The sequence below is a fragment of the Mastigoproctus giganteus genome, chromosome 3, assembly GCF_048544385.1.
Source record: "Mastigoproctus giganteus isolate SK-2022 chromosome 3, ASM4854438v1, whole genome shotgun sequence".
NCBI classification, from domain to species: Eukaryota; Metazoa; Arthropoda; class Arachnida; order Uropygi; family Thelyphonidae; genus Mastigoproctus; species Mastigoproctus giganteus.
Genome location: NC_143577.1, coordinates 182,139,153 through 182,161,760, shown reverse-complemented (window position 1 = coordinate 182,161,760; position 22,608 = coordinate 182,139,153). Strand labels below are relative to the sequence as shown.

Below are 22,608 nucleotides of genomic sequence, written 5' to 3'. Positions count from 1 at the left end.
TAAATGTTTTCCAAAATATGAAACATGGTATCCAAAACAAACATGTAGATATTATCCGGAGAATATTTTTACCATCTCTGAATTGAATCTGTTTCAAATAGTCTATGGTATATTTAGCGGTATTGAGGCATTATTACAGCGATAATAAAGTACAGTATTACATTCTGTATCGGAGCAGAACCTAAGTAGATAAGAGATCGAGTATTATAATGTGTATTTCGACTTTGAATTGGATATTTGAGCCTGAACCGTAGTAATAATAAAGGTGTTAAAGCGTCTGTCAACTGTTGAGTCCAAAGATAGTACTGGTTTTCAGTGCACACATGCATAGTTATTCTGTACTTGAACCAAATCCGTCGAAATGTGTAAACATTCGGTGAAGAAATTATCCATTTAGTGGAAATAAACATGCACGTCGAATCTTAAGTATGTCATTTTTTTTATTCAAGAAGGGGGCCTTGCTCAATTAACTTGTCAAACTGATGTAATTTGCAATTAAGGGAATCTTACGAAAGAGTTGCGTAAGTACAATTCTCTCAGCATTACAGTTATTTTAAAACTGTTACCATGTTTCGCAAATATTTATTTTTTTTACTACGAAATTCCTAAATTTATGATTTATCTTTCATAATAAATGTTTCAGTTATTAGAATAGGTAGTTAAAATATTTAATTAACTCTTTAAAGGTTGATATTACCTGGAACTCGATAATTATACACACTCTAAGTTACCTTTGTCTTGGTTAAAGGCATAACGCTTACATTTTGGACTATGGCCCTGTTCTATCTCACAGTCAGTATTGACACACGACAATTGTGAATGATGGGCTTCCTGTACAATATTCGCCCATCTTTCTTTCAATTGCTGCACTTTAATTCCTTCTGAAGCACATATTATTGAGCCTTAACACGGATTTCAGTGAATCCCGAAACGTTAAAATATCTTTTATTAAGTATGTACTAGATGATGACATTCCAATAAACAATTTAAACATGGTAAAAGAGTATCTTTCGATTCATTTTAGTGAAGCAGTATTCCTAAATTGCGGACTAATCGATCAAGTACCTGGATTTTTGCTACCTAAATTGCGGACCAATGTAAAGATCAGATAAGGGTATTTATGGGCCGAGTCCTTTTTATGATTAAAATTTTAATATTATTGTAAAAAATTGACTAAGCTATAATCCACTTATTTTAGTATGCAGTATTTCCCAACTTAAATTTACTGATTATAGCAACTTTTGAAATGAATAACAGCAAATCAGAGAACAGTATTTTTTCTTCTTCTTTTAACTTTGAAAATATTCTGTCTGTGCAATATGTATACAGTTATTGACTGATGATATATTAATTAAGGATTCCGTATGTGCTGTGATGTAACAAATAGATCGTAAGTATAGCATAGCTTAATTTTCAGCACTCACCTCATAGTAATCCGCTTGGTTTGATGAAACTTATAACACTTACATAGTAGTTATAAAACTTTTAAATTCCGATTAGTAGCTATTCGTAACTTAGTGTAATTATGAATTTTAAAAAATTAAAAATTGAGCTTTAAAACGTGTTAAAATTTGCCTAAGAAAAGAAAGTGCACATTCCGTTCTATAGTTGTCTTATTAAATACATGAATTAGCTTTTATCCCCTTTTATTTTTAATACATGAATTTAGCTTTTATCTCGTTTTTAATACATGAATTTAGCTTTTATCTCGTTTTAATTTTTAATGCAGTACATGAATTTAATAAGACAACTGTAGAATGGAATTGCACTTTCTTTTCTTAGGCAAATTTTAACACGTTTTAAAGCTCATAATTTTTAATTTTTTAAAATTCATAATTACACAAATTACGAATAGCTGCTAATTGGAATTTAAAAGTTTTATAACTGCTATGTACCTGTTATAAGTTTCATCAAACCAAGCGGATTACTATGAGGGGAAAACACGGATATGCATTTGTTGCCCTGATGGATGTTACTGCGCAAATGTGTACAAGATATACATTTGTGCGTTAAAGATTTTCATTGTATGTTTTTCCGAAACACTTAATTCTGTCCATATATTAGAAGGTAAAATGGCAATTTCGCCAATGTAATTTAACTAAATGATCAGCCGATTTCGTAAGGACTTCATTCTCCGCAGTAAAGGAGGAAACAGCCAGTTCAACTTTGAACTCGAAACGAAAATCAAGACATTCTTTGTTAACAAACATTTCTGGAACCTGTTTGTGCTAAACGGACTAGGCGATTTACAAAATAGTAATTGCCGTACGAGATAATCCAACCTCACCCCAACTCCCACAGCTGTTTATCTTTCGATAATCTTTTACCAGAAAATTACCGGGGCCTTATTTACCCTTATATTTAAGCATTTGTCACCCTGCTGAGTTCCAGGAAAGGTTGCCCCGCAGTGCAATGGTCAATTTTACAATCGCACCTGAGAATTAAACGGATTCCTTCTCGAAAGAAGGAATACGATGATGTCATTTTTCCTTCCTTTCTCCACAGCCATTCTTGTTGGTTATTCCTAAGAGACCGTAATCTAACTCGAGATTTTACGGTATTTGTAGTCACACGTGGTAAAGTATCCTGAATTTCATTTTATTGTATCGTTTCTTCATAGCATACATCATCTGGCCATTCGGTAAGTTATTTATTTATTATTTAAATATAAATCCAATTTATGTATTGGGGACAGATGGTCTGTGAAACCTATATTAATATAGGTTTCGTCCATTATCACATTAATCACATATCAAATTAAGGGAATTGGCAATAGTGTAAAACTAAAATTATTATTTTATATACAAATTATTGAATTTGGTATCACTTGCGGTTTGTGAAAAATAGTTGTCTGTCCGGTAGATAGTGATCCCTGGCTTAAGCATTGCTTTATTTTAAAGTAAATTGTAAAGTATTAAATCTTAGCCCTTTATATTTATATTTTAAAAGTATTTTTTGGTATTACGTGGATTCGAACATAGTTACTGGGTTGGGGTTTGCTACAGCCGCCATAAGGAAGCTTCGCGTGACGTCACGTTTAATTATTTAATTCGTTTTAATTGCAACTCATGGCATAGTGCAATTCCAGAGACAGTGTTAAAACCAGACATCAGTAAGTTACTTTTTAAAAGTTGTTTATTAGTTGGCTGATAAAAGAAATTACCAAGATAGTTAAAAGTTGTTCTAAGAAAAAAATTAACTTGTTGTTTCACGAAAAGTAACTGTTACTTTCAATTTTTTTTTCTTAATAATCTAACACCATCCAAGGAACTTTAGAGCTATAGAACATGATTGTACATTATACGTAATATATTTAAAATGTAAAATGGCATGCATTTTACATACATGTAAAATGCATGCCATTTTACATACATAGCAGTAATTGTACCTGCCAATTTTGTAACCTGTTACTTTTCATGTCTGATTGAAATGTAATAAATTATATAAGGTAATAAAGTAGACTTTCGAAATAACGGCACCCTCGGGGATTCAAGGTGTCGTTATTTCGATTTTTTTGTTATCTAGAAAGTTTTATTTTTAATGCAGAAACAATAGGCCAAATAAGAAATAGAGAGAAATTAAGAATGCAATTTTATTAACTGCACATAAAAAAAAAAACATAAACATGTTGACGATCCAATGTTATATTCTGCCATTAATACACTTCTGCTTACGCCTCATTCTGTTTTCTTTATTATATCAAGTTTAGTCTGCGCGTGTAGCTCAGTGCTATCGTCACCGGCCTCCCCACACCGGGTGGAAAAGGCCCGGGTTCGAATCCCGTCAATGATGCGAGGAACTTTTATAGGCTTTTTTCACTCCGTGGCTGAGTTAGTGGGTCTCAGGCGTAGATGGCAAGGTTTTACCCTCCAGAAATGGGGTTTTTCGTCCAGCAAAACAGTCAATTCGAGCAGAGAACACACGTAATTTACAGACACAATACACACATGGGTACATGAATTAACATTCTGCGTTGATCCTAATGTAATAGTTTGAATTTTATCAAGTGTGTCACTAAGCTTTAATATTGTTCTTCCTTTCTTCTCTGTATGAGGTTTATTAACTTTAGGAGCCATAGCGATGGGTTTTTAATTTAAAGTAAATGTAAAACAGCGGTGTAATCCGTGATATTAGTACAGAATTCACATTGAAAATGGCGAATGTAAAAAAATACAGTAATAACGTGACTTGCCGTTTTCTTTTTTCGGCACTGCAAGATATCTGCACTGTATGTGTACATCCGATCTCAATGTGCTGTTATTTCGACAATCTACCGTAGTACTTATTTGGCCGTAGTGTAGTAAAAAATTATGCAGGAGATATTTTTGTAGTGGTAAAATAATTTATTCTTTAAAATCACTTTTGAATACCGAATACAATAATTGCTCTTTGTTTTTTGCAGCCCATTCAAAGTTGACGTCATACAATTTTGTTATTTATCGGCGGCTGTAATGGTCTGTGCCCATTAACTTTACCTTTGTGATAACCACTCGGCTATGGTGGAAATCTCACTTTGCAACTAAATGAATAGGAATAAATTTATTAAATATCTGAAATGTTTTCCGATTGTTTCTCAATGGGTTTGTTATGATTTTGAGGTAAGGTACTCGGATATTGCCATTTTATGTCATTTATGATCACAAAAAATGCGGCCCATTGTTAATTGTGGCGCTGATTAATAGTGGGCGGTGATAGTGATTTATTTATTGATATTGTTATGAAAATATGGCACAAGGTACTATAGCAACATTTAAGAAAACTTGAATGCCTTTTTAAACAAGCGATTTAGCTGTTTCTATAAACACATCACGATCCGGTGTATATTAGTGCTAATAATGAATGTTCAAGCCTGTTTATAGAGGTCTCTCGTGGCTAAGTGGAATTATTGCTTTTTCTCCTTTTGGAAAATGTCTACTTCGGGTCTCACCGTTGCTCAACTAGTTTCAATTAAGCGATGAAGGATTTAATCTTCTTGTGGTAAACAATTGGAATGTAAGGTGGGACGCCAGTATTCGTTTAAATTCAGTTAGTTCATTGCGCGCACTCTAAGTTAAGTTCATAATTTTAATTCTTGTGTATCATAAATCTGAAAATAAAACACTTACAATGCGGCTTCCTTCTTACAAATGTACGGTTGGATCTTTTTAATTTGCAGACCCTGAAAACGTAGGTTTGTTTCGATTTTGAATTAAGCGAAATCAGGCTGCTCCGTGAGAAACTGGATAAGTGCGCTGATTACTTGAAGAAACATAAATTGAGGAGGACAGAGCAGTTCTGGGTTCACAAGCGCCCGTTAGTTTGTCATTCCACTCGCATTTGAATAAAAGTTTTACCCTTTCTCATCCTAACGTTTTCTCAATTGCTGAAGTTTTTTTACGTAAATATCATGCCGAAATTTATATTACGCTGTGTACATAAATACCACATTCCAAGTAGATTTATGTGCACTACTCGACATCGTGAAAATTCCTTAAGCATAAAATTAATCGGTACAACAAAAAAATAAAATAAAGAAAGAATAAATAAAATAAAATAACGGTTCCGAAACATGAAAAATTAACTTCTCGTACCTTTTATTATTTTTTTTAAATGTAGATTTAGTACTTGGTTTGTTTCTTTTAAAAATGTCATTTTTAAAATTTATTACTATTAATTTGTTTTTTTTTTTTTTTTATTTGGTAGTTGTTGGCGCATCGGCTTCTGTGGCCATATTGCACCTCCCAAGGTTTTTGCAGTACTTTGATCCAAGCCCGAGGCGCGAATCGAACCCGCGACCTTTGGGTTGCCGGGCAGGTAATTCACCCACTCGGCTAGCCCGGTCGGCCTATTAATTTGTAAACAAGTGCCTTATTTTTTTTTAAGTTTCTGACTCTGGATTTTATACTAAACTGTCCCACAATGTTTAAATATGCATCATATTTTAAGATACGACCCAATGACGATAATTGCTAACTATCATTCACCTGTTTCATTTATTTCGTATCTCCAGTCCAGGCCTCTTTAACACCCTAAGACTGAGGCATCTAGAGGGGGGACCCTATTCTAAAGATCAGCCTTCATTTCTATGAAAACTGCGGTAGTATTTAGCTTAGTAATAGAATTCATACATTCTGTGGTTAAAAATATAACGCTGGATATGGAGAGTAATTTACCGGTTAAAGTTTAAAAAAAATCATTCGCCTCAAGTTCCAGGTATCAGATAATTCTCTGAAAATGTACACTCCCTGGTCACCCCGTCTCAGGGAAAAGGATTAACTGAGGATTATGGAGCGAAACCACGTGTTCCTGTCGTTGACAGTGAAAATTTGCTGGGGGTTTTTCATGCAGAGGCGTAGGCGGGGTTATCGATCTCCACGAAATGGTCGTGATTTTAATCCCCTTGATGAATTGTATTCCGTTGCAACAGGTCAACTGCGAAAAATAGTTCTGGAAAGTATTATAATTCTTTTAATTGTTTTCTTAGAAAAAGCTTTGTTTAAAGTGATTGGTAAGGACATCCGTACCTTCAAGGTGATTTACATTTAGTTTGTCATTGAATTGAGTCAGCGCGGTCGTGATTTAATAGTAGTGAATATTTTAAAGTTTGTTATTCTTATAAAAGTGAAGACAACATAGAAACTTGACATTGCGTGGTATTGACAATTTGAGAAAATATAATTGTAGTTTTTTGAACGTTGTTAATGTTAAAAATGTCGCGCTCAATTGATGTACGATGAATATGGTTATCAGAAAGTTATTTTCCTGAAACTATGTAAACTATGCTGCCATTATTTTTTTACTAAATTCCAGTGTGTGTGTGTGCGCGCGCGCGAACTAGAGAGAGACAGAGAGAGTAACGACCTCCAATTTTATTGCTCATCTGAGAAGCAAATACTCTACAAAAACAGGTGATCCCGAATGGTAATTTGATATACAGTACTTTGTATTTGTTAAGATAAGAAATTTAAATAGATTAGGGCTCGGACCATTTTATGGAGTAGAATGGCTGGACAGTAGAAAGGCTTAATTCAGATTCTAATTGATTGCACTATTTCAAGGAAATCCCAAGTATTTGCTACACCCTGCTTTTCTTATTACCAGCACTGTTTGAATTTAATCTTGGTAAATAACGAAGTGCTGCCTTTTGTACACCATATCAGTGCGTCGTTTATCCCCTTTCCGGTTCGATTATTGATCGTAATTATAAGTAGTATTTATTCTTAACCGACATAAAGCGGATTTCGAATTTTTCTTAGCCATTGGAAGATTTTTGTATGCCTGGCGGTAGACACCCAGTGACTAAATCTCAGTATGTTATTACAGTATCATCAGTATGTGAAGTTCGACTTCACAAGGTACTCTGGTATTGCTTAAAATTCAACCACGTTCCAAAGAACTCTGCCCATGTCAAGTTTTATCTTTTCGTGGAAAAATATACCAGGTGGTTCTCCTTGTATTCAAGTTTTTGCCCTCATTCTAGAAGTTTCTAAGCCAATCGTTTTCTATGGATAATTTTTTTTTTTTTTTTGTTCGAACGCAAAATTTTAAACTATTATAAGATAAAAGAATCTATCGCATTACAGTATATATTATGCGCACACATTTGCATGGGCAGATATCCTGATTTGAGAAAATATTCTTGAAATTATCTTCAAACACGTACATTACTGTTAATTTACCAATGCTCTTGTTTTTATATTACATTCGGGGCCGGTTAGCTCAGTTGGTTAGAGCGTCGTGCTAATAACGCGAATGTCGTGGGTTCGATCCCCGTACCGGCCAAAATAAAAAAAAAAATGTTTTTTCTTACTTCCTATTATTCTTATTGATTAAATTGCTGTAAATAGGGTTGATTTAAAAAAGGAAAGAAATTTACAATTCTTCTATTCAGAAATAAATGTGTATTCATTTAACCATAATTCATAAAAAAAAAAAAAAAAAAAAAAAAAAAGCACGCAATCTTGCTAAAAAAACACTGTTCGCTCATGTTAGTTAGACGTTGCCGAGTGGTCAGGAGCACTCTTTGAATGTGCTGGGGTTTAACCCGTGACGGCTAAATACGATTAACATTGATTGATTTATTGTAAACTCCACTGACATGGTGGTCGTGCCGGAGTATAAACAAGAATTATCAGGAGTTTCGCCCATTTAGTATATAAATTGGCTTCTTTTATTTATTTTTTCTCTCTAAAGTTTGGTGTGAAATGAAAATGTCCTTCCCCCTTCCACTGAGAAATGGGTGTCTCATTTTGCTCGATCGTTAGCAAATACGCTTCAGCTGTACTGTACTTTGCTTTTCCCCAATTATATTATTATTGTATATATATTATTTCTTAATTTATTTATTCTGAAAGAGAAATAGTTGCTTTTCTAAAATTTAAAATATTTTACAAAATTAGATTCTCATCTATTTAGAAAAGTGGTAAGGATTTCATTGGTGATTTTAACATTTCACATGCGAATTTCTGCCATGAATGGAACTGATATCCTAACACAGCCACAGGAAAATCTCATGTCCGCATTAGGCCTCTCCGTAATATGTTAACAAACAACACTCGAGAAGACATTCAACTTGACCTTCTATTTGCATCAGCCAGATCAGAGAGAAACAAGTCATCTTCAAATTGGATCTCAAACACCTTGCCCTTGATATTATTGTAGCTCACTCAGTCATAAGAAACAAGCACGCATAGGAGATCCAACTTTAGGAAAGCTAAACTGGCCAACAATAATAAAAGCTAAGGAGTATGGTTTGGTCTGCATACTATGAACTAAAGGAAGTTAATGACTTTTAGTCCTTCCCATACTGAAGTTCTCGCAGATATGGAATTCGTACACAAGGTACCCCAAACATCAGCTGGAAATGGTGCAAAGGAGGTTCATCCGATACTTGACGTTTCTGTGGGCGACGTTTTATCATAGCGAGTTCTACGATCGGCATTGTCACAACTCCAAACTGAAACTGCTATAATACTGTTACTGACAGCATCCATGTTCCATAGTTTCTACACCAGATGCTCCATATATGCCTCATCTTATATGAGACCTCAATTTATTATTTAAACGAAGAAATCTAAACTGGACTAAACCTTGCTAGAAATAGCATCATCGACATGGGATCAGATAGTACGATGAATAGCCTTCGACATGATTTATCTCTGGATCCAAATCAGAGAAAAATCATGTCGAAGGCTATTCATCAAATCTTCAAAAAAATATTGAGCAGCATGCTCAGTATTACTGCGAATGCCTCCACTTAGCAGCCTCGGATGCTAACTGTCGGTATATGCTTTCTACATTGACAGCATATATTTCCTTCAAAATGGCAGAGTTAATTGTATTTCTTTATTTATTTTTATTTTTGTTGTTATAGATACAATGGAGGTTTAGTTTAGCTGTGTAATTTTTAGGTATAATGCTATGTATAAATATGCCTAATCCCATAGGTACTTTGTTTACTTGAGGTTCACTAGGGGTCCTTGCTGGTACCAGAGGCTTGTCACAGACATTCTCTCAGGTATGACAAACTAGGGCTTGCTAACCGGGAGTCTAGAATGCTGATGGAACTGATATTCAGGTGGCACTTAAGCCAAGAGGACTGAATTTAGGCGAAGTCCGGTCGTTCTGCGATCGTGGCTGAGTTGGTCGGTCTCAGTCGAGGGTGGCGTGGTTTTTCTCCCCCAGAAACTCGGATTTTTCGTCCAGAAAACAGAAAATCGATCCCAGAACACACGTAATTTACAGACAATATGCACTTACCAACATGGCCTTAGTTGCCAATGCTCTTAAAAAAACCAAAACAACAACATTCTGCGATAACCAGATCCTCTGCTTGCACCTTCACGACTGTGGGAACTGTAATAAACCTGGGTTTATTAACATACCCTACGTGTAAGTCCTGAAATATGGCATCTGGTATACTGTAGGTATTAGGCAATATTAGGTGGTAGATGATTCTCATCAGCAGGTAGAATACCAGCACTTTGTTTATTGGAGGCTTGAAATGGTGAGACCCATGTTTAGTCTCCAGAAAAAAGCTCCGACAATCCCCATCCTGTCCATGATGGATGTCTTTTTCGGTTATGATGGGCATCACGGCGAGATCCAATCTTCCTTACTTTTCGAGAGTACAGCTCTAAAACGGCTGCTAAATAGTTTCCCGGACCGAACTAATTGGTAACTATCTAGGAGGCATCCGCATCTGTTAGTGTATAATCTCTCAGCCTCTACTCTGTAGTCTAAGTAGTGTGTATGGGGGTGGGTAATTGTCGAGGCCATATTCTTGCTACCCAAAAATTTCGTTACTTCATACATGTCCGGTCCGCCTTTTCTTTGCTGCTCAATACATCTTGAATAGTTAAACTAATAGAACACACTTATCTGCGAAAAGATCTTAACCTTTCAAACACTTCCTCGTTCATTTCATAAATATATGTGATTTCAGTTCCAGTCTCAACGATGTCCATTTCCGCTTACAGTCTACCAAGTCCCACTTACTGATAGAATCCCAATTATCAATTGCCTCAACACCACTCTTTTCAAAGTCTTAATTATTCGCTGTATGATTCCTTTCGCATCAAATGTGATAATAGTGCATATATCCAGTCTGCCAGAGACTTAGATATTCGGCAGAGATATTCTTTGCCAGAGACTTAGTAATTTGAAATCTTCTCTTTTCGATCTTCTCTAGCTAAAATTTCTTTACCCCATTCTGTGAAATTCATCTGTTGCCTCTATTGATCTCCAAGTTCCACTAGTCACTTGGAACTGTTTGATTTCATTTCTTTGAAGTTCGACTCTCTCCAGTCCTTGTCTTGTCTTATCTTATCTTATCTTCCTTTATGGGTTAGGCGATCCGCCTGTTCCGATCTCGAAGAGGTCTGCCTATCTTTTCTTTGGTCTTCCTCTGTCTCTTTTCCCTTTTGCTCTATATGTGTAAGCTGGTTGGCAATCTATTATCTTCCGTTCTTTCTACATGTGCTTTCCATCTTTGTTTTTATTCTATAATTTTTTCATTAATTGAGTAAATCTTTAATTCATTTCTAATATTTACGTTTGGTATTTTATCTAATTCTGTACATCCTTTAACATATCTTAAAAATTTCATTTCTGCAGCTTGTATTCTATAAAGAACCATAAAAAAGTGTTGGTATTGCCATTACTTTGTAAAATATCAATTGTGTTTCTCTCCTTGTTTTCTTAGCCAGAGTATTGTTCCACATATATTTTGAAATTTCGCCAATTTCTGGTTCATATCTTCTTCGACATCATGTGTTATATAACATCCTAGATATTTAAAATGTTTTACTTGTTCTAATATTTTATTGGCTATATTATTTTTGTTCTCACGTATTTTCCCCCTTAAAAGCCAATGTTTTAGTTTTCATCGTTGATATTTTAACTTTATATTCTTCTGTTATTTGGTTTAATTTAAATACTACTCTTTGTAAATTATCTTCACTATTTTGAATAATTACTTGATCATCTGCAAATAACAGTGTATTAATCATATTCTTTGTATTGAGATATATACCTGTATTAATTTCTTCTTGTCTAACTGTCTACTAACTCCTTGATTTATTATACTTTCTTCTGTTAATTTATTACCTGTATCTATTACTATTTTTGTTCCTTGATATAAACCCTGTATTATTTTTGTAAGATGCTTTGGGTATTCTTTATTATTCAATATGCCCCATAGTTTTCGTTTACTCGATCAAATGCTTTTTCATAATCTATAAATGCTAAATGCGTTTCTAAATTAAACTCTTTTCGTTTTTCTATTATTTGTTTTAATATAAATATATTATCTGTACATGATCTTACTTTTCTGAATCCTGTCTGTTCTTCTATTAATGTTTCATCAGAGATAATTTTAATTATATTATTTTTTATTTTATATACTGTATTTAGTACGCTAATCCCTCTATAATTCTTTGTATCATTTTTTTCCCTTTTTTAAATATTGAAATAATTTTTGCTATCTTCCATTATTCTGGTATTTTATATTGTTCCCAACATTTATTAAATAAATTTAGTATCCTGTCTTTTAAAAAAACTTCCTCCATACTTGATCAGTTCTGCATTTGTACCATCCATTTCTACTGCTTTCCTGTTTTTTGTAGCTTTCAATGCCTTTTCCAATTCTTCCTTCGTTATCGGATCTACGTTGCTAACTGGGTCTAACTGTATCTCTTCTGTTTTATATGTTGGGTCTTTCCACAAGTCTTTATAATGGTTTTTTTTTTTTTTTTTTTCATTGTTTTTCCTTTATTATATTTATTCTTGTTTTACTTGTGTTAAAACAAGAATAAATATAATAGTGTTTCATCATTTTATATGCCAAATTTTGTCTTCCATGAACATCATGTTCTATTGTGCTTATAAATCTATCCCATGACTCTGCTTTAGCCTTCCTTTTCTATCTTTAGTTTTATTACGTTCTTGTTTATATATTTCTTCATTCTCCCTTGTCCTGTTTTGTATAAATTTCAGATATTTATCTTGTACTGCTTTAGCTATTTCTTCATTCCATACCTTTACCCCCCCCCTCTTCTTATAGTTTTTCCTGAATTGTTGTAGTGTTTATTTTGCTATCTTTTGAATTATATTTCGTATATTATTCCATTCTTTTATTTGTTTTCTCTCCGATGTTTTACTTATTTCGTCTTTATTCCTTTTTTCATATAAATTTTGTATACTTTCTTCTTGGAGTAGATATACTTTATAACCCAACTCCTCCTTCCCCTGTCTAATAGCCTTTCTCTTCTTCCATTTAGCCCATAACTATTTCTCTCCAGTCCAACTTTCCTAATAGTGAGGTTATTTTCCTTTGCAATTTTAACGTTCATAACTCTAGTTGGCTTTAGCTTACTCGTCACACGAACCCATCTGGTTGAGATGCTGAGGTTTTTGCAATTACTAATGACCTTGCACAGATTGTTCATTTACCTACCAGATAATCCTAATCATATAGGCAGCACTTTTGACCTTTTTCTTACGAACATCCCTTCCAAGTACACGGTCGAGGCGAATGGTCTTGTACCTAGATCACAACTCGGTGATGGTCGCTTCTCCAGTGGAGCCTTTCTTTCGTGTCTGTTCTCGGCTTCGTGTTGTTTGGGATAACGTGCAAGGGTTCTACTGTTCTTTTCCTTGGTTGGATTACTGTTTCAATCTTTTGATGTCAGCGAAATTAATTTTTTGTAGGGATAAAATCCTTTATTCCAAACTCCACCTCAAAATCTCGTCCTTTATCTAAACCTTGGTTTTCCAATAACTGTGCTAAGGCTGTTCAAGATAAGAATGTTGCATATCGCAATTGTCTTGCATCCAAATCTCCAGGTTCATTTTGTGCCTTCACAAAAGCTCGCAACAATTGTAAAGTAGTGATTAATCAGTCCAAACTAGATTTTGAAAAGGTAAGAGTAGAAAACTCTTTTTGTCCAAATGTTAGTCGGGAATTCTGGTCTCTTGTCAAAGCTATTAGCCGCAACTTTTGCCCATCTATGTTCCCACTTCTGTCAAAACTGGATGGTTCTGTTGCCACCTCAGCTAAAGATAAAGGTGATCTGCTAGCATCCTACTTTTCTTCTAACTCTTGGATTAATGATCTTGGTAAACCACCTACCATTCCCAGTACAGTCCATTCAATGCCTCCTGTGGTCTTCTGTCAAAAGAATCTTGAACAGTCTTGATACCAAGAAAGCCTGATGGTATTTCTCCATTTGTTCTCAAAACTTGTGTTTCTAAGCTTACTCCAGTTCTGTGTCGCCCTTTTCAACTTTCTTATTCCACCGGTATTTTCCCTTCTGCTTAAAAATTTACTCATACCCATCCAGTTCCTAAAAAGGGTGAGAAATCTCTTCCATCTAATTATCGTCTCATGGCACTTCAACTCTTTCCAAAAGTAATGGAGAAATCTATTAACTGCCAACTCCTAAACTATCTAGAAACCTTCCAATCTGATCAATGATCGCCAGTATGGATTCCGTCAGTGTCGATCCACTGTTGATATACTGTTTGTTACTCATCTACGGACAAATTCAATGGAAAAATTTGGCGCAACTCAAGTAGTTGCTCTTGACATTTCAAAGGTTTTTGGTCGTGCTTGGCATAAAAATCTTCTAAATGAGTTTTTTTGTAATTGAGTGTCCAGTTCTCCCCCCACCCCTACAATGAGCGGTCAGAACCGAACACGTGCAGCAACCAGTCAACATTCATTTATTGTCCAACTTCAAACTCACAGAACCAACTTCTTTTTTTCCTCATTTATCTCTCCATCTTCCATTTTCTGGAACAACCTCATTCACGTGTTTTCATGAAAATTACAAGCTATACAAATTCAAGTCAACAAATATCTGCTTTCATCTTCTAAGCCTTCAGCACATACGGTACTAAGTGCTATATGGGTTCTAATATCTTTCGTGTTTGTGGTATTTTATCATAATTTTGAACCATCCAGATTTTCTGTTTTGTTTAGCACCGTCAAATCTTCGTCCATTCAGCGTGGGTTTGGTTACGGGGAAGTACTACTAGTAATAGTCTGAGGGGCGGAGGGGGCAATAAATCATAAGGATTGAATAGTGTTTCTGCTTCATAGTAACACGCTTTGTCAAAAACACAATCGATGCAGAATGCTGTTTTCTCAGAACTTGGGGTATTTGAATTCGCTTAACCAAACGATCCAAAACTTGGAACAAATTCCTTGTGAGTGATTCTCTTGCTATCGAAGAAAGTGATTAACATCACTTTGGTTTACGAAAATGAATTTTTTAAATTTTGGTGTTCATGTTTATAACATAATTTTGGATTGTATTCGAAAGACTACGACTGAGAGGGGTCATCAGCAGTTTCAACGACTCATCATATGCACTCTGAGCAGTTTTTGTTCATCAGTCAAACAGCATGAAATGAACTTTCGTTTGCCCGAATCATATGGCAAAACTGCACAGATTGTTTCCTGTTAATGTGAATTTGTTCTTCCTTCATTTGAAGAGTCATTTGACGTCAGACGAAATCAGTACTGCTAACTTTTTCTGTCATTTCTTGAGGTTCAAAGAGTTATTGGACTTCCACAGCGCTCGTCGTCTTTCGGATCCTTAACGGCCATCCCAAAATCTTGCAAATCAGTGGAAAAACAAGCGAGAAACTATACAGCGCATCGTTACCATACACTTTGATAATTCGTATGATTCAGTTGCACTCTTCCCCATCTAGAAACAAAATTTAATGTTCGCTCTTTGTACCGTTACTTAACAGTGACAATGCCTTGAACAGCACGAGGGGGTATGTGTGCGACTTACGATATGCAATGATTTGTGGAGGAAAGCAGTCATGTAGGTCAGTTGTCACAGAACGTTGGATTATAGTCTTGCGTGCTTTGACATGCGTGCAATGGATTCACTCCCGGAATTTTCAAGCTTTGTATTACAAAGTGACCAGCAGATAATGAAGTAAAAAGAATTATGGCAAGGTCAGAAGAGGGTGACCAAGTAGGACATGATGGGGGAGGTGAAGAATGTGATTTTATAACGAAAGTGACTTAACAGGAAAGACAATGGGAGAGAAAACGAAGGACTGATCCGGATGTCTAGGGAAAGGGCCTTGAAGTGGTGGTGATGTTAAGGAAACCGAATAATAGCGGACATTCCTCTGTAAATAGCCGATGTTACTAATGATGTTCCTACAACGTCACCATTTCGGTAATAAAAGCAGTACTTAATTTAGAAGACTAACGGTCTTCGTGAAGACAGTAATAGCATTTACTCATAACATTTTAAAGAACTTACTTCACATAACTTTGTTGTGAGTAGTAGTGTTGTACTGATGTTACGTATATACGGTTCTTTTAGATCAGTGTGTCGACAAGCAGGTTTTGTGCGCAACTTTTCTGGAAGAAAACTAATTCAGTTATTCAAAAATGTAAAAGAATGTGTAAAGGGGTAAAAAATATATATATAAAGCAAATCATCTCTTTATACTACGGGATGGTCACATATCGTTAGAGGAGATTAAAAGAGAAAGCAGAAGAATATCGCCGTATTTAGGGCTTGAACCATTGTCAACTTAAACGCTTTTAAACCGTTCTCTTACGTTAGACCAATATTATATGTCTAGGAATGCTCTAGAAATATTGACAACCGCAATTTAAGATATCTTTTTAAAACTGATTGGGAAATAATCCCACAATAGGAGCACTTCGAACTAACCACAAATGCTGGATTAAAAAAAAAAAAATAATAATAATAATAGACATTCAGTACAGATGTTGGTTCTTCAGGAACTTGTAGTAGTTTTGTGATTTTCAATTAACTGAAGTCTCCCCCCCTCCCACTTTGGCACATGTCATGGACATACTTGTATAGTAGAATCGGAAATTTTTGTAGAAGTCATGAGACTGCGAAATTTTGAATTGTTTCCGCAATGAGAAATGAAACAGTCTGTTTAATGTTTAATAAAGTGCGTTCTTCGTTATTCTATTTAGCAAGAATAGTGAGTCAGGGTTTCTTATCATTCCTGCTATTTAATTTCTTTCATAACGTATTTCATCAATGTCTTTAATGGAATGTTTCTCTCATTCCGCTCTTAGCAAATCGAAAGCACTTAAATTGTAACCTCGATTTGTTTAAAGTTATTTTTATTTTTCTTGAGTTCTCTTTAAAATGGTCGAAGCAGTTGAGAATGCTCTCTAATATCGTGTATCCGAGCTTGTTGACAGATAGCCAAGGATGTGAATGATACAGCATTCACGTGTAAGACGAACTCTGTTAGTGGAGATAATGTATCGCGACTCCCGCATAACTGGATTTTTGTTACATGTTCCCAATGTCAAGATTGTGAAGGGCATGCGAGTGTTCTTCACGGTACTTGTAATTCTTAAGCATCTGCTATATATTTGTCTATACTTCGTTTCAGGTAAGACACTTGTTAAATCGTGCAATTCGTGTGTTTTAAAATGGTAACTATATTACTCAACTAAATGTTTATCGAGTTCCTTTAAAGCAGTTTAAGTGCTCAGATTATAGATTGAAGTAATCTGGGACGTAATCTATATATATATATATATCTATATATATATATATATATATATATATATATATATATATATATATATAATGTTTCTGTAATAATTAGTAGGGGATTCATACACATCTAAACGAGTTTTATATGTCTATGAATCACCTATTCTGGAAATGCCACCGACTTTTAACAACTTAAAACGGAGCGAAATATTTTGTATATATACTGTAATTATTATTTCCTGAAGAATTATCTGTTTCTGGTCATCATCGTTCGATCATTGAAGTTTTTTATGCGTGATACCGAATGATGACAGCGGAAATTAGTGTTTAATCCGTGATTGGGGCGTGGGTGTCTGCTGTTGTTAAAGTCTTGTTTACTCATATGAGAAGATATTCTGTGGTTTCTCTTTTCTAATTTAGTAATTCGGTAAGAATCGCTGACAGTGCGCCCTAATAAACGTATCCAATATGTATAAACATGTCACGTGGCATTTAAGAAGTTAAAAAATATAATAATAAATAAATGGATATGAAGAAAGTATTTCGCTTTAATTTCACATGATATTATTACTCCTAGACTTGTTTGGCTTGTGATCTGTAATTATGCCGGTTTTTTACTTTAAAAATAAATTATAATAATAAGATTATGTAATAAATTTAATACAAATATGAAATTACACCAGGCTGCAGTACAACAAATGCTTAATGAAAATGGTGTCTAGATCTTGGTAATGGTTTGAAATGACGAAACACTACTTTTGGTATGGTTATACTACGCTGTTTGCAGAACATCTCCTTTGTGTATTCTACTTTTGTGCATAATATATTGAATAATGATAATTCTTCAAATGTTTCTCCGATCATTTTTGACTCTCTAGCGCAGTGCATTTAAAAATTTTCCTGCAGGAAAACGCAACCATCCATTGAGAACAGCAGCATATTTATATTATTACTATTACGGCACAGGAACTTGTTGCATCAGGAGTGCGTGTTCATTGGCAGATTTGCATGTTTGCCGGCTAACTATCCAAGAGCTATATAAGTTACTAGTTTATTCCGATTTCGAAGGATCTGCCTTCCATTTGACTAGGATTAGAAATCCTTCGATAAGAGAATAAGAAACGACTACATCAGAGGTACGGTTAAGGTGGGTCTCTGAGTAAAAAAATGCAGGAATCTAGGCTGAGGTGCAAGCCACCATGTCCAAGCGACATGTGGAACGAAGAAGTGAGGAGTATGCGGGGAAGAGGTGTGTAAAGTTGGAGGTAATAGGGAAGAGGAAGAGGGGGAGACCTAAGCTGAGATGGAAGGACAAGGTGGCACAGGATTTAAAAGAGAGAGGAAGCCCAGGATAGGGAGAAATGGAGGAAAAGAATTAAGGACGGAAATGCTGACCCCCATATAAACGTGGGAAGAAGGCGAAGATAAAGAAGAAGAAATCCTTCGATAAGAGTGCAACCATAGACGAATGATCAACTGAAAGTACATTATACTTTCACTGATCATTCTGACTCGCGTGGATTCGAACGCGCGTTTCGAATTCACATGATACCTCAGATTACGGTGATGTCCTTGTAGTCTCAATCCTCTAAAGTTCTCTGAGTCTGTGTACCGTTCCAGATTGCCAATAGAAAACATAGTTAATATGATAATAATCCTCAACCAAACGGTTGTTTTTATGTGAATTTATATGGAATGAAAATGCATTGCGTGTTCTTTAATTTTCTTCTAGAATATTACACATTCTGTCATCTGTTTGTAAGTATGCTCTCATTTAACTTATGTAATTTCTCTCAGTATTTTAGATCAGTGTTCCTCAGCTTTAAGCCCATGGTGCATTAAATTTGCCGAAGAAACTTGTAAGATATGTCGTATGTGTCAATACTAATATGTGGAATGGAAAGGGGAACATAATGTTTTCAGTGAAATGAACTCTGGTACCGATATGAATTCTTGATAATGAATGCATAATAACAGATAACAGTGTTATCCAATTTCTGTAAATGGAAGACATTCTTCCTTTCAGTAAAAAAAGTTCGTGGTATCTGGACTGAAATGGTAGTACACTGGTTATGGAACGCTGTTTCAGATTAATGAAATTTTAGAATCTAAACGTATCATTTATAACTTCAAAAAAGGAAGGGAAAAAAAAAAAGATCTAAACTGTACTTATCGGTTCACATCTTAAATATCTCTTATAAAAGTTGTATTGTTACTCTGGAATATAGTTTTCAAATTTATTCTTTATAATCGTTTACCCACTAGCCTGTGCTAGTCTTCAGGCCTGCACCATATATCTCCTTATGGAATAAACTGATATGTGGTGATATTTGAATCCTTCTGTTGAGTGTTTATAATAATAATGTAAATACTGATAATTTTAAAAAAAGTTACTGATAAATAACTGGCTTCGTTTAATATCCTCGAGGGTAAGTTATAAATGTATCCTCAAGAATATTAAACTTGCCTTCTCAGAAATGCGTGTAGTTTTAAGGTGCCTTCATATTTACTACACACACACACACACACACACACACTCCTAAAAGGATTGCGTGATCAAAACCTAACGGAACGGTATTTCTTTTATGTATGATGCAACTATAATTGCTCTTTTTCAAACTGTGTCCGGCGAAGCATAGTCGAACATTGGAGCAGCTTCCCACACTATAATGCAGTCAGTCACAAAGGAAGCGGACTTGCATAGTTTGGGTCCTTTACACTATGGTACATATTTAATGTACTTCTGACTTCGAGTTATTTAGTACACATGCCATTAACGCATCATTCTTAAAATCTTTGCTAATCTGCTGTTCCGCTTTTCTGCATGTGAATAATTTTTATTCTGTAAAATGGCCTGTTTTTATGTAAATTTAGATTTTTGAGTTTTGCTGTAAAAAATACCCTGCTGTGGAATTGATATTTTGTTTGCAATTTCCTCAACTATACTCCTCGGATTCCAGCTATGTAAAGATATATTTCCTTGGGGTGTTCCTATTTTCGTAAACTGAGATCTAGGATAAAGATGAGTAACGAGCCCAGAATGTGATTCTGGGTTATGCAAGTTAGTTGTCGTGACTAAATTACCCAGAATATCTTTGTAGATAGTAGCAACGTATGTCGGACTACCGTATGATTGCTTTTACAATAACGGACACGGAAAGCACTTGAAAGAATAACACTTCTAGATGATGTTCGAATTTCTCATGTGACTCTTTTAGAGAGTCCGTCTGCGCGCGAGGGAATCTTTAAAGGTTTCTTCAAGTACTGCTGTTAGCTGATATCAGGCGAAGGAGTATGGTTTCATCCGTCACTTATTTCAAGTTTTCTAGCCCGCATAACATGCAAGTCAGCTTGTTGAACACATACATGTACAGACATGCAAATTACGTGTGTGTGTGTGTGTGTGTGTGTGTGTGTGTGTGTGTGTGTGTGTGTGTGTGTGTGTGTGTGTGTGGGCAATTGCTAAAACGTTGCTCGCTGATCTGATAAAATTATGGAGAGATCATGATCAAGACGAAACTGAGAATCATTGATTCGTTAATTTTTCCAGTTGCCACTTATGGATGTGAAGGATGGAATCTGAAGAATTAACAGGAAGAAAATTGAGGAATGTGAAATGTGGTGTTACAGGAGAATACTGCTTATTTCTTACTTGGATCGAAGAACAAATGAGTGGGTATTGAATAAAATTGGCAGGCCTAAAATTCTTCTTCATAGCATCAACAAAAGAAAACTCAAGGTTTTTGGTAAGAAGGGAAAAATTTCTGTTGAAGAATATAATGGAAGGAAAATCCGAGCGGAAGAGGTGCAGAGGAAGACCTACAACTAGGTGGAAGGATGGGATCAGTGAACTTCTAGGCATGACACTTTGCGATGCTGCTCGTATAGCACACGATCGATGCAGTTGGAGGAATTTGTTGGTGGCCACAACAGCTCCTCAGGGAGCTATGTGACTGGAAGAAGATATATATCACTAACGTAGGCTGCGCAGTGAAATCTAAAGATTTTAGAGCTATAAGTTTGGTACCGCGTGCATCAAAGATGATGATGAGAAGGACACTTTGGTTTCGGAAGGAGGGAGGGAAACAAAGGATGCAATAGGCTTGATCTGAATGATGACAGAAACACATCCGAAAGTGAACAAAGGTGTATGCATATGTTTTATAATTTGAAGGATTTTTAATGGATGGACTGGGCTAAATTTTTGAGTACATTGAAAAGGATAGAGTGGATTATAAGGAGAAAAGAATGATTACTGTATTATTGTATTGGGGACAAAAAGTAGAGTAGAAAAGGTGACACAGTGTAGAGATATGAAGAGGTATGAGACACGAGTGTGTTGTCTGTCTCCGATTTTATTTAATATATATTTATTTATTTTCTTTATATATAAAGCGTGACAAAGTTCCCGGACTGGTGCTGTTGCGGTGATTCGATCAGTTTGAAAATAAACGGAAGTGGTATGTTGTAGTTCAAACTTCCTCCGACAAATGCTGGTACATAGATTGTCCGGTAGAATGACAGGTTGCAAGTAACAACCAGTTTCCTTAATAACGTTAACGTTCTCTGTCACGATTTTGCAATGGAGCAAAGAACGAATATCAAAATTTGCTCTGCAACAGAATCAGATTAAATGCATCAATCCTGCGTTCTACTTACAGGTGCTTCAAAGACCATTGAAGTGCATTTCCCAGGTGAGGCCCAATGAAATGGCTCCTCCGTAGCCAGATGGGAAGGAGCAGCAGTGCGTAGCACACACTTCTTGATTAGACCGGGGTTCGAGCCCGTCACCACCAAATACGGAGGATGCGGAAAGGTCAGGGAACGACCACCGCATATCCCGGAGCAATATGGCCTTAGTTGCTAATGCTCCTAAAAACCAAAAATAACAAATAACAAGCCCAATGAAACGTTAAGTTGTACCAGTGTGAATGGTGTAATCGGTTCAAAGACGGATGTGACGATGTTCGCAATGACCGAAAAAGTGCGTGAATGTCAACCTCTCGAATTGAGGACAGAGTTGCAAAAGTTAGGGAAATTGTGGCAAGAGATTGTCGTTCTACCCTCAGAATGATGGCAGATGAATTGAATATGAATAAGGAGACGATTCGTCAAATTCTGCCTGAAGATTTAGAATAAAGGAAGGAGTGTGCAAAATTTGTCACCATAGCCTCACGGATGAGCGGAAGCAACGAAGAGTGTCATCATTTGAAGACATCATCCAGACTTGTCATGACAATCATAATTTTCTCGACTGTAGTATCACTGGAGATAAGTTTTGGGTGTTTCAGTACGACTCAGAGACGAAGCGTCAGAGTACGCAGCGGACTTCAAAATCATCACCAAGGCCCAAAAAGTTTTGTTTACAGAAGTCCAGGATCAAGACGATGCCGATCATATTCTTCGACAAACAGTTTGTGATTCACAAAGACTTTGTATCTGAAGGGGAGAGTGTCAATGCTGCTTCTATGTACAGGTGCTTCAAAGACCATCGAATATCATTTCCCAGGCGAGGTCCCAATTTCGAGAGAAACAACTGCACGACAATGCCCACGGTCCATTCCGCCCTTGCTGTTAAGACATTTCTGACGGAATTTCGCATTGT

The 22,608-nt window shown here is 35.6% G+C and overlaps 1 protein-coding gene and 1 non-coding gene across 5 annotated transcripts in view; both read left to right on the top strand.

The window, feature by feature from the left end:
* ex (FERM domain containing expanded) overlaps positions 1 to 22,608 on the top strand; it is a 329,475-nt gene that overhangs the window by 195,346 nt on the left and 111,521 nt on the right. Inside the window, exon 1 of one of the 4 annotated variants that reach the window (XM_090369516.1) lies at positions 16,790 to 16,896. The exons of the other annotated variants lie outside the window; for them this stretch is intronic. The gene's annotated coding sequence lies outside the window, so the exon portion shown is untranslated. Of the gene's footprint in view, positions 1 to 16,789; positions 16,897 to 22,608 lie in introns of those variants that run through there. 4 annotated transcript variants of the gene reach the window in all.
* Positions 7,688 to 7,761, top strand: TRNAI-AAU (transfer RNA isoleucine (anticodon AAU)). The gene has a single exon. It is a non-coding gene; the product is annotated as a tRNA-Ile (tRNA).